Below are 10,412 nucleotides of genomic sequence, written 5' to 3'. Positions count from 1 at the left end.
TCCTAACAGCCCTATACTTCCCCTTTGCTTTGTGTTCTGTTTCTGAGGGGAGGTCTGTCCACCTCCTACATCTTCCCCTCAGCGTTTTGAGGAGATGTCCCATTGCCCGCCTGACTTTCCAAGGGATGGTTGGTGGTCCATTCCCTTCATCTTAGAGGCCTGTACAGCCCCACTCAGAGATTGAATCTACTGATACCCTTGTTTATGCACAATGTCAGGCATGTCTTAATACTCTAATTCACTGTCGATATTTGACCCAGGTTATTGTAGGGCACTTGCAAAGAGAAAAATAGCAAAGGGTCTGTGCTCTTTTTTGTCCCTTTATAAAGTATTAGGATACCTGAAAGGGTTTTTGGTTTTTAAAGTGTATTTTCTTCCTTCTGCTTGTTATTTAGGTTACAAATATCAAGAAAATCAAGTCTGGTCTTCCTTCTTTTGCTGGAATTCTCTTTGGTCCTCAGGGAAATGTCTGTGGGGTTCATTAACTCTGAACTGAAGAGGTGGAGTTCTTGAATGTTTTCAAAAAACCTACTAAGTGCTTAAAAAGCATTTGAATGAAATATTTGCTAATTTAAAAGTCAACAACTACACAGAGTTTTAAACTCTTCCTTAGTAGATGTTGTGTCTTGACCTTACCAGTTCTATCTCTTTCTCTACCTGGTCCCATTGCATAAGAATGTCCTTTCTCCTGAGGATATTGGAAGGGAAAAGATCCCACTGGCCAATATCACTGCACCAGGTAGCTTCACTGCATATAATAATAATACAATATAATATAATCATTAGGTGGGCTATGGAGAATATGACTTTGGTGGCTAACAGCACATACTCTGCTTAGGAAAGACTGGGATTTGCTAAGATTGTGTCCACAGCACCAACAGCAGCACAAAAAAATGCACTATGACTAGATATGAGGAGTCCGCCACCCTCCCTCACAACGAGTTGTGCTTGCTCTGTGAACTGTGACATCGATTCCAATGGGGCTGTTTCTGGGTGATGGAACAATGCAATGTGAGGCCTGATCTACACCTAAAACATAGAATCATAGAAGATTAGGGTTGGAAGAGATGCCAGGAGGTCATCTAGTCCAACTCCCTGCTCAAAGCAGGACCAACACCAACTAAATCAGGGATCGGCAACCTTTGGCACGCGGCCCATCAGGGAAATCCGCTGGCGGGCTGGAACGGTTTGTTTACCTGCAGCGTCCTCAGGTTCGGCTGATCACAGCTCCCACTGGCTGCAGTTTGCCGTTCCAGGCCAATGGGGGCTGCAGGAAGTGAAGGCCAGCACATCCCTCTGCCTGCACCACTTCCCGCAGTCCCCATTGGCCTGGAACGGCGAATCATGGCCAGTGGGGGCTGCGATCGGCTGAACTTGTGGACGCTGTAGGTAAACAAACTGTCCCATACCGCCAGAGGATTTCCATGACGAGCCGCATGCCAATGGTTGCCGATCCCTATTTTAGTTGGTGTTGGTCCTGCTTTGAGCAGGGAGTTGGACTAGATGACCTCCTGGCATCTCTTCCAACCCTAATCTTCTATGATTCTATGAACTAAAACAAGGGCTTTGCCGAGCTGGGCCTTAAAAACCTCTAAGGATGGAGATTCCACCATAGAATCATAGAATCATAGAATATCAGGGTTGGAAGGGACCTCAGGAGGTCATCTAGTCCAACCCCCTGCTCAAAAGCAGGACCAATGCCCAATTAAATCATCCCAGCCAGGGCTTTGTCAAGCCTGACCTTAAAAACTTCTAAGGAAGGAGATTCCACCACCTCCCTACGCAACGCATTCCAGTGTTTCACCACCCTCCGAGTGAAAAAGTTTTTCCTAATATCCAACCTAAACCTCCCCCACTGCAACTTAAGACCATTACTCCTTGTCCTGTCCTCTTCTACCACTGAGAATAGTCTAGAACCATCCTCTCTGGAACCACCTCTCAGGTAGTTGAAAGCAGCTATCAAATCCTCCCTCATTCTTCTCTTCTGCAGACTAAACAATCCCAGTTCCCTGAGTCTCTCCTCATAAGTCATGTGTTCTAGACCCCTAATCATTTTTGTTGCCCTTCGTTGGACTCTCTCCAATTTATCCACATCCTTCTTGTAGTGTGGGGCCCAAAACTGGACACAGTACTCCAGATGAGGCCTCACCAATGTCGAATAGAGGGGGACGATCACGTCCCTTGATCTGCTCGCTATGCCCCTACTTATACATCCCAAAATGGCATTGGCCTTCTTGGCAACAAGGGCACACTGCTGACTCATATCCAGCTTCTCGTCCACTGTCACCCCTAGGTCCTTTTCCGCAGAACTGTTCCCTAGCCATTCGGTCCCTAGTCTGTAGCTGTGCATTGGGTTCTTCCGTCCTAAGTGCAGGACCCTGCACTTATCCTTATTGAACCTCATCAGATTTCTTTTGGCCCAATCCTCCAATTTGTCTAGGTCCCTCTGTATCCTATCCCTGCCGTCCAGCGTATCTACCACTCCTCCCAGTTTAGTATCATCCGCAAATTTGCTGAGAGTACAATCCTCACCATCCTTCAGATCATTTATGAAGATATGGAACAAAACCGGCCCCAGGACCGACCCCTGGGGCACTCCACTTTACACCGGCTGCCAACTAGACATGGAGCCATTGATCACTACCCTTTGAGCCCGACAATCTAGACAACTTTCTACCCACCTTATAGTGCATTCATCCAGCCCCTACTTCTTTAACTTGCTGACAAGAATATTGTGGGAGACCGTGTCAAAAGCTTTGCTAAAGTCAAGAAACAATACATCTACTGCTTTCCCTTCATCCACAGAACCAGTAATCTCATCATAGAAGGCGATTAGATTAGTCAGGCATGACCTTCCCTTGGTGAATCCATGCTGACTGTTCCTGATCACTTTCCTTTCATGTAAGTGCTTCAGGATTGAAGCCATCTCCCTAGGTAGCCCATTCCAGTACTTCACCACCCTCCTAGTGAAATAGTGTTTCCTAATATCCACTGCAACTTGAGACCATTGCTCCTTGTTCTGTCATCTGCCACCACTGAGAACAGCCTAGCTCCATCTCTTTGGAACCCCCCTTCAGGAAGTTGACGGCTGCTATTAAATCCACCCTCACTCTTCTCTTCTGCAAGCTAAATAAGCCCAGTTCCCTCAACCTGTCCTCATAAGTCATGTGCCCCAGCCCCATAATCATTTTCATTGCCCACCACTGGATTCTCTCCAATTTGTCCACATTCTTTCTGTAGTGGGGGGCCAAAAACTGGATGCAATACTTCAGATGCGGCCTCACCAGTGCCAAATAGAGGGGAATAATCACTTCCCTGAATCTGCTGGCAATGATTCTACTAATGCAGCCCAATATGCCATTAGCCTTCTTGGCAACAAGGGCACACTGTTGACTCATGTCCAGCTTCTCATCCACTGTAACCCCCAAGTCCTTTTCTGCAGAACTGCTGCTTAGCCAGTCGCTCCCCAGCCGGGATTCTTCTGTCCTAAGTGCAGGACTCTGCACTTGTCCTTGTTGAGACTCATCAGATTTCTTTTGGCCCAATCCTCCAATTTGTCTTGGTCACTCTGGACCCTATCTCTACCCTCCAACGTATCTACCTCTCCCCCTACCTTAGTGTCATCCACAAACTTGCTGAGGGTGCAATCTATCCCATCATCCAGATCATTAATAAAGATGTGGAACAAAATCGGCCACAGGACTGACCCCTGGGGCACTCTGCTTGATACCAGCTGCCAACTAGACATTGAAGCATTGATCACTACCTGTTGAGACCGATGATCTAGCCAGCTTTCTATCCACCTTAGAGTCAATTCATCCAATCCATACTTTTTTAACTTACTGGCAAGAATACTGTGGGAGACTGTATTGAAAGCTTTGCTAAAGTCAAGATAGATCACATTCACTGCTTTCTCCATATCCACAGAGCCAGTTATCTCATTATAGAAGACAATCAGGTTGGTCAGCCATGACTTGCTCTTGGTGAATCCATGTTTACTGTTCCTGATCACCTTCCTCTCCTCCAACTGCTCCAAAGTGGGTTTCCTTGAGGACCTGCTCCGTGATTTTTCTAGGGACAGAGGTGAGGCTGACTAGTCTGTAGTTCTCCGGGTTCTCCTTCTTCTCTTTTTTAAAGATGGGCACTATATTTGCCTTTTTCCAATCCTACGGGACCTCCCCCGATCGCCACGAGTTTTCAAAGATTCAAAATATTTCAAAGATAGATTGTCCCAGCTACATCACTCAAGGTTGGTGTCAAGGTTCCTCCCCCACTCTGAACTCTAGGGTACAGATGTGGGGACCTGCATGAAAAACCTCCTAAGCTTATCTTTACCAGCTTAGGTCAAAACTTCCCCAAGGTACAAAATATTACCCCCGTTATCCTTGGAATGGCCGCTACCACCACCAAACTAATACTGGTTACTGGGGAAGAGCTGTTTGGACGCGTCCTTCCCCCCAAAATACTTCCCAAAACCTTGCACCCTACTTCCTGGACAAGGTTTGGTAAAAAGCCTCACCAATTCGCCTAGGTGACTACAGACCCAGACCCTTGGATCTTAAGAACAATGAACAATCCTCCCAACACTTGCACTCCCCCTTTCCTGGGAAATGTTGGATAAAAAGCCTCACCAATTTGCATAGGTGACCACAGACCCAAACCCTTGGATCTGAGAACAATGAAAAAGCATTCAGTGTTTTACAAGAAGACTTTTAATAAAAAATAGAAGTAAATAGAAATAAAGAAATCCCCCCTGTAAAATCAGGATGGTAGATATCTTACAGGGTAATTAGATTCAAAAACATAGAGAACCCCTCTAGGCAAAACCTTAAGTTACAAAAAAGATACACAGACAGAAATAGTTATTCTATTCAGCACAATTCTTTTCTCAGCCATTTAAAGAAATCATAATCTAACACATACCTAGCTAGATTACTTACTAAAAGTTCTAAGGCTCCATTCCTGTTCTGTCCCTGGCCAAGACGACTACAGACAGACACACAAACCCTTTGTTTCTCTCCCTCCTCCCAGCTTTTGAAAGTATCTTGTCTCCTCATTGGTCATTTTGGTCAGGTGCCAGCGAGGTTACCTTTAGCTTCTTAACCCTTTACAGGTGAGAGGAGCTTTCCCCTGGCCAGGAGGGATTTCAAAGGGGTTTACCCTTCCCTTTATATTTATGACACGCCCCCCAAATCTCAGCTAGGGTGAAACACTGGCTGGGATTTCTTCCTGGAGCTCTAGGAAAACAGAGTTAATAAGACACATGCATCTCTAAATATACTACCAAGTACATAAAGACTAACAATATTTTCCACATCTCAAGGACGATTTTAACCAGTTGATTCTGGGAAACTTTCACGGGAGAGTGCATCAGCCACTTTGTTAGAAGCTCCTGAGATGTGTTGGATGTCGAAATCAAAATCTTGGAGAGCTAAACTCCACCGAAGAAGTTTTCTGTTAGTTTCTTTGACGGTGTGAAGCCACTTTAGTGCAGCATGGTCGGTTTGCAGGTGGAAACGCCGTCCCCAAACATATGGGCGTAGCTTTTCCAGAGCGTAGACAATGGCATAACATTCTTTTTCAGTGACTGACCAGTTGCTTTCCCTCTCAGACAGTTTTTTGCTGAGAAACACTACAGGGTGGAATTCTTGATCAGGTCCTTTCTGCATTAAAACTGCTCCCATACCACGCTCGGATGCATCTGTGGTTACTAGGAACGGTTTGTCAAAGTCTGGGGCCCTTAGTACAGGGTCAGACATGAGTGTCGCTTTAAGCTTGTTAAAGGCCTTCTGACACCTTCCGGTCCACTGAACAGCATTTGGCTGTTTCTTTTTGGTTAGGTCTGTCAGTGGGGCAGCGATTTGGCTGTAGTGCGGTACAAATCGTCTGTAATAACCGGCCAAGCCTAAGAAGGATTGAACCTGTTTCTTTGACTTTGGGACAGGCCACTTTTGGATAGCATCCACTTTGGCCTGTAGGGGGCTGATAGTTCCTTGACCCACCTGGTGTCCAAGGTAAGTCACTCTGTTTAGGCCTATTTGACACTTCTTAGCCTTAACAGTTAGTCCTGCCTCCCTTATGCGCTCAAGGACTTTTTGTAGATGTTCCAGGTGGTCTGCCCAGGAATCCGAAAATATGGCCACATCGTCAAGGTAGGCGACTGCATATTCTCCTAATCCCACTAGGAGACCATCTACAAGTCTTTGGAAAGTGGCGGGTGCATTTCGCAGCCCGAAAGGGAGTACATTAAATTCATACAGCCCGAGATGTGTGATGAAGGCTGACCTTTCCTTGGCAGATTCATCTAGCGGTACCTGCCAGTACCCCTTGGTTAAGTCCAAGGTAGAGATGAACTGGGCCCTTCCCAGTTTCTCTAATAGTTCATCTGTGCGTGGCATGGGATAGTTGTCTGGGCGAGTTACAGCATTTAGCTTACGGTAGTCCACGCAAAAACGTATTTCCCCATCTGGTTTGGGAACTAGAACCACTGGAGATGCCCATGCACTTTCAGAGGGGCGGATTACACCCATCTGTAACATATCCTGGATCTCCCGTTCTATAGCAGTTTTAGCTTGAGGAGACACCCGGTAAGGGTGGACCCTAATTGGGTGAGCATTACCTGTGTCAATGGAGTGGTATGCCCGTTCAGTCAGTCCTGGGGTGGCTGAGAACGTTGGCGCGTAGCTAGTGCACAGCTCCTGGATCTGCTGTCGCTGCATACGCCCAAGGGTCATGGAGAGGTTCACCTCTTCCACACCACCAGCACATTTCCCTTCGTAGTAAACACCTTCAGGCCACTCAGCGTCGTCTCCTCCCTGGGCTGTAAACTGACAAACCTTTAATTCTCTGGAATAAAAGGGCTTTAGAGAATTAATATGGTACACCTTAGGCTTTCGGTTGGAGGTGGGGAATGCTATGAGATAATTAACAGCTCCCAGGCGCTCCTGGACCACGAATGGCCCTTCCCACGATGCTTCCATTTTATGGGCCTGGAGCGCCTTTAAGACCATGACCTGGTCTCCTACTTTGAAGGAACGCTCTCTGGCATGTTTATCATACCAGGCTTTTTGCTCTTTTTGAGCATCCTGTAAGTTTTCTCTAGCAAGGGCTAAAGAGGTTCGGAGGGTGTTTTGTAGGTTGGTTACAAAGTCCAGAATGTTAGTTCCTGGAGAAGGTGTAAATCCCTCCCATTGCTGCTTCACCAACTGCAATGGCCCCTTAACCTCACGGCCATATACAAGTTCAAATGGGGAAAACCCTAAACTGGGATGTGGTACAGCTCTGTAGGCAAAGAGCAACTGCTGCAATACTAGGTCCCAATCATTGGAGTGCTCATTTACGAATTTACGTATCATGGCCCCCAAAGTTCCATTAAACTTCTCCACCATGCCATTTGTTTGATGATGGTAAGGAGTGGCAACCAAGTGATTTACCCCATGAGCTTCCCAAAGGTTTTTCATAGTTCCTGCCAGGAAATTAGTCCCTGCATCTGTGAGGATGTCGGAGGGCCAACCTACCCTGGCAAAAATGTCTGCTAGTGCCTGGCACACACTTTTAGCCCTGGTGTTGCTTAGAGCTACTGCTTCCGGCCATCGGGTGGCAAAATCCATGAAAGTCAGTATGTACTGCTTTCCTCTGGGTGTCTTTTTCGGAAAAGGACCCAGAATATCCACAGCTACTCGCTGAAATGGAACTTCAATGATGGGGAGTGGCTGGAGAGGAGCTTTGACCTGGTCTTGGGGTTTTCCCACTCTTTGGCACACCTCACAAGACTGGACATAGGTAGAAACATCCTTGCCCATTCCCTCCCAGTGGAATGACCCCCCCAAACGGTCTTTGGTCCTGTTCACCCCAGCATGGCCACTAGGGTGATCATGGGCTAAGCTCAAGAGCTTGGCCCGGTATTTAGTTGGAACTACCAACTGTCTCTGAGGATGCCAGTCTTCCTGGTGTCCCCCAGAAAGAGTTTCCTTGTATAAAAGTCCTCTTTCTACAACAAACCTGGATCGATTAGAAGATCTGAGAGGCGGTGGGTTGCTCCGTGCCGCCGTCCAAGCTCTCTGGAGGCTTTCATCTGCTTCCTGTTCGGTCTGGAACTGTTCCCTTGATCCTGGAGACATCAGTTCCTCATGGGATTGTGGACCTAGGCTTGGTCCCTCTGGAAGCGATATAGGGGATGGAGCTGTTTCTGTTGACTGTGAACCGCTCTCCGCTGGTGCACTATGTTGGGATTCAGGCTCCGGCTGAGCCTCTTGTGTAGGGTTATCGGCTGCTGCCAGTTCAGGTTCGGTGGGGCCCTCTGGTGTTGAGGTTGCAAGTACTGGATTCAGTGCTGACACGGGGTCTGGTGTTGGTTGTTCGGCTGGTTCCGGTTCTGGGACTGGTTCCGTCTGGGTCTCTGGGACTGGATCCACTACTGCTGTTGCAGACATTGGCCTGGGGTCCAGGTCCATCACCTCTGACTGGGTCCTGATAGAAGTTTCCGGAACAGAGCTAGGCCTCACGGCTTGTTTAGCCTGGTTGCGGGTGACCATTCCCACCCTCTTGGCCTGCTTCACATGATTGGCCAAGTCTTCCCCCAACAGCATGGGGATGGGATAATCATCATAGACTGCAAAAGTCCACATTCCTGACCAGCCCTTGTACTGGACAGGCAACTTGGCTGTAGGCAAATTGAAAGAGTTGGACTTGAAGGGTTGAATCGTCACTTGGATCTCTGGGTTGATTAAATTGGGGTCCACTAAGGAAGCATGGATAGCTGACACTTGTGCTCCGGTGTCCCTCCACGCGGTGACCTTCTTCCCGCCCACACTCACAGTTTCCCTCCGCTCCAAGGGTATCTGGGAGGTATCTGGGCCTGTGGACCTCTGGTGTGATTCCGGTGCAATGAACTGTAATCTGTTGGGGTTCTTGGGGCAGTTGGCCTTTACATGCCCCAGCTCGTTACACTTAAAACATCGTCCAGCTGACGGGTCACTGGGACGAGGAGGGTTGCTGGAGAACGGGGTGGTGGGACGATAAGGGGTCTGGAGGGTTCTTTGGGAGGTAGGTGGGGCTTTGGGCGGCCCCCGGTAATAGGGTGTGGTCTGGGGTGGTCCCTTCTGGTCTCCGCTCCAACTGCGACCAGTTTTCTTCTTCTCTGCCACCTCCACCCATCTGGCTCCAATCTCTCCTGCCTCGATTACAGTTTTGGGTTTCCCATCTAGGATGTATCTTTCTATTTCCTCAGGAACACCCTCTAAGAATTGTTCCATTTGCATTAGGAAGGGCAAATTTACTGGAGATTCAACACTTGCTCCTGATATCCAGGCATCCCAATGTTTCACAATGTGGTAGGCATGTCGGGTAAATGACATGTCTGGTTTCCACCTTAGGGCTCGGAACCTCCGACGAGACTGCTCGGGTGTTATCCCCATTCTGACTCTCGCCTTGGATTTAAACAGTTCATACTTGTTCATGTGTTCTCTAGGCATTTCAGCTGCCACCTCAGCTAAGGGTCCACTGAGCTGCGGCCTCAGCTCTACCATGTATTGGTCAGTAGAGATGTTGTACCCAAGGCAGGCCCTTTCGAAGTTTTCTAAGAAGGCCTCGGTATCATCACCTGCCTTGTAGGTGGGGAACTTTCTGGGATGGGAAGTGGTACCTGGAGAAGGATTGTTAGGGTTTGTTGGTATGTTCTGCTGGGCCTTTATTCTCTCCATCTCCTCCACATGCTTCCTCGCCTCCATTTCCCTCTTGTGGGCAGCCTCCTGTACCTCCTTCTCCAGCCGCATGAGTTCTATCTGTCTTTCATGTTCCCTTTGTTTTTCCTCAGCCTGAAATTTGGCTAATTCCAGCTGTAGTCGAGCTGAGGATTTGGTCATTCTAACCTCTCTGTTTTTAACTAACTTTACACCCGAGGTTTAGAAATAAACAAACAAAACTTGGCTGTAAAATTTTGCTGTGCTGGAATAGAATACCTATTCTCTGATAGTGATTGTCAGCCTACAGAAAAAGACAATTCCCTTGTCTCTGCTCTGGGCCCAAATTAAAGCAAAAAACCTCCAACTACTTGGAAACCTGCTTACCCAGCCCAAAGAAAAAAAAAATTTCTTTTCAAACCTGTGCTCCTTGTAAAACAAAAAAAAAATCAAAATCCTAAAAAAAACCCTGCCACTTTTGTCTCCAGGCAAATGGGTAGAGCACACACCCCCTATTTACTTTTAGGAAGAAAAGAAAAAAAAAACAAACCTCTGGGTTGGAAGACTGTGAATTTCCCTGCAGGAGTTAAGTACCCTGCCTCCAGGCAAATGAAACCTGCAATTCACAAGATAATCCCCTTTTGTCTCTGCTTGGCCACAAAGCAGAGAGAAACCAAGCTGCTTTCAGTTTCAAAGCTGCCTTCTGGACTTCCTAAAAATTCCTTTTTAAAA

Source organism: Lepidochelys kempii, chromosome 3 (assembly GCF_965140285.1).
Source record: "Lepidochelys kempii isolate rLepKem1 chromosome 3, rLepKem1.hap1, whole genome shotgun sequence".
Taxonomy (NCBI): Eukaryota; Metazoa; Chordata; order Testudines; family Cheloniidae; genus Lepidochelys; species Lepidochelys kempii.
This window is presented reverse-complemented; position numbering follows the sequence as displayed.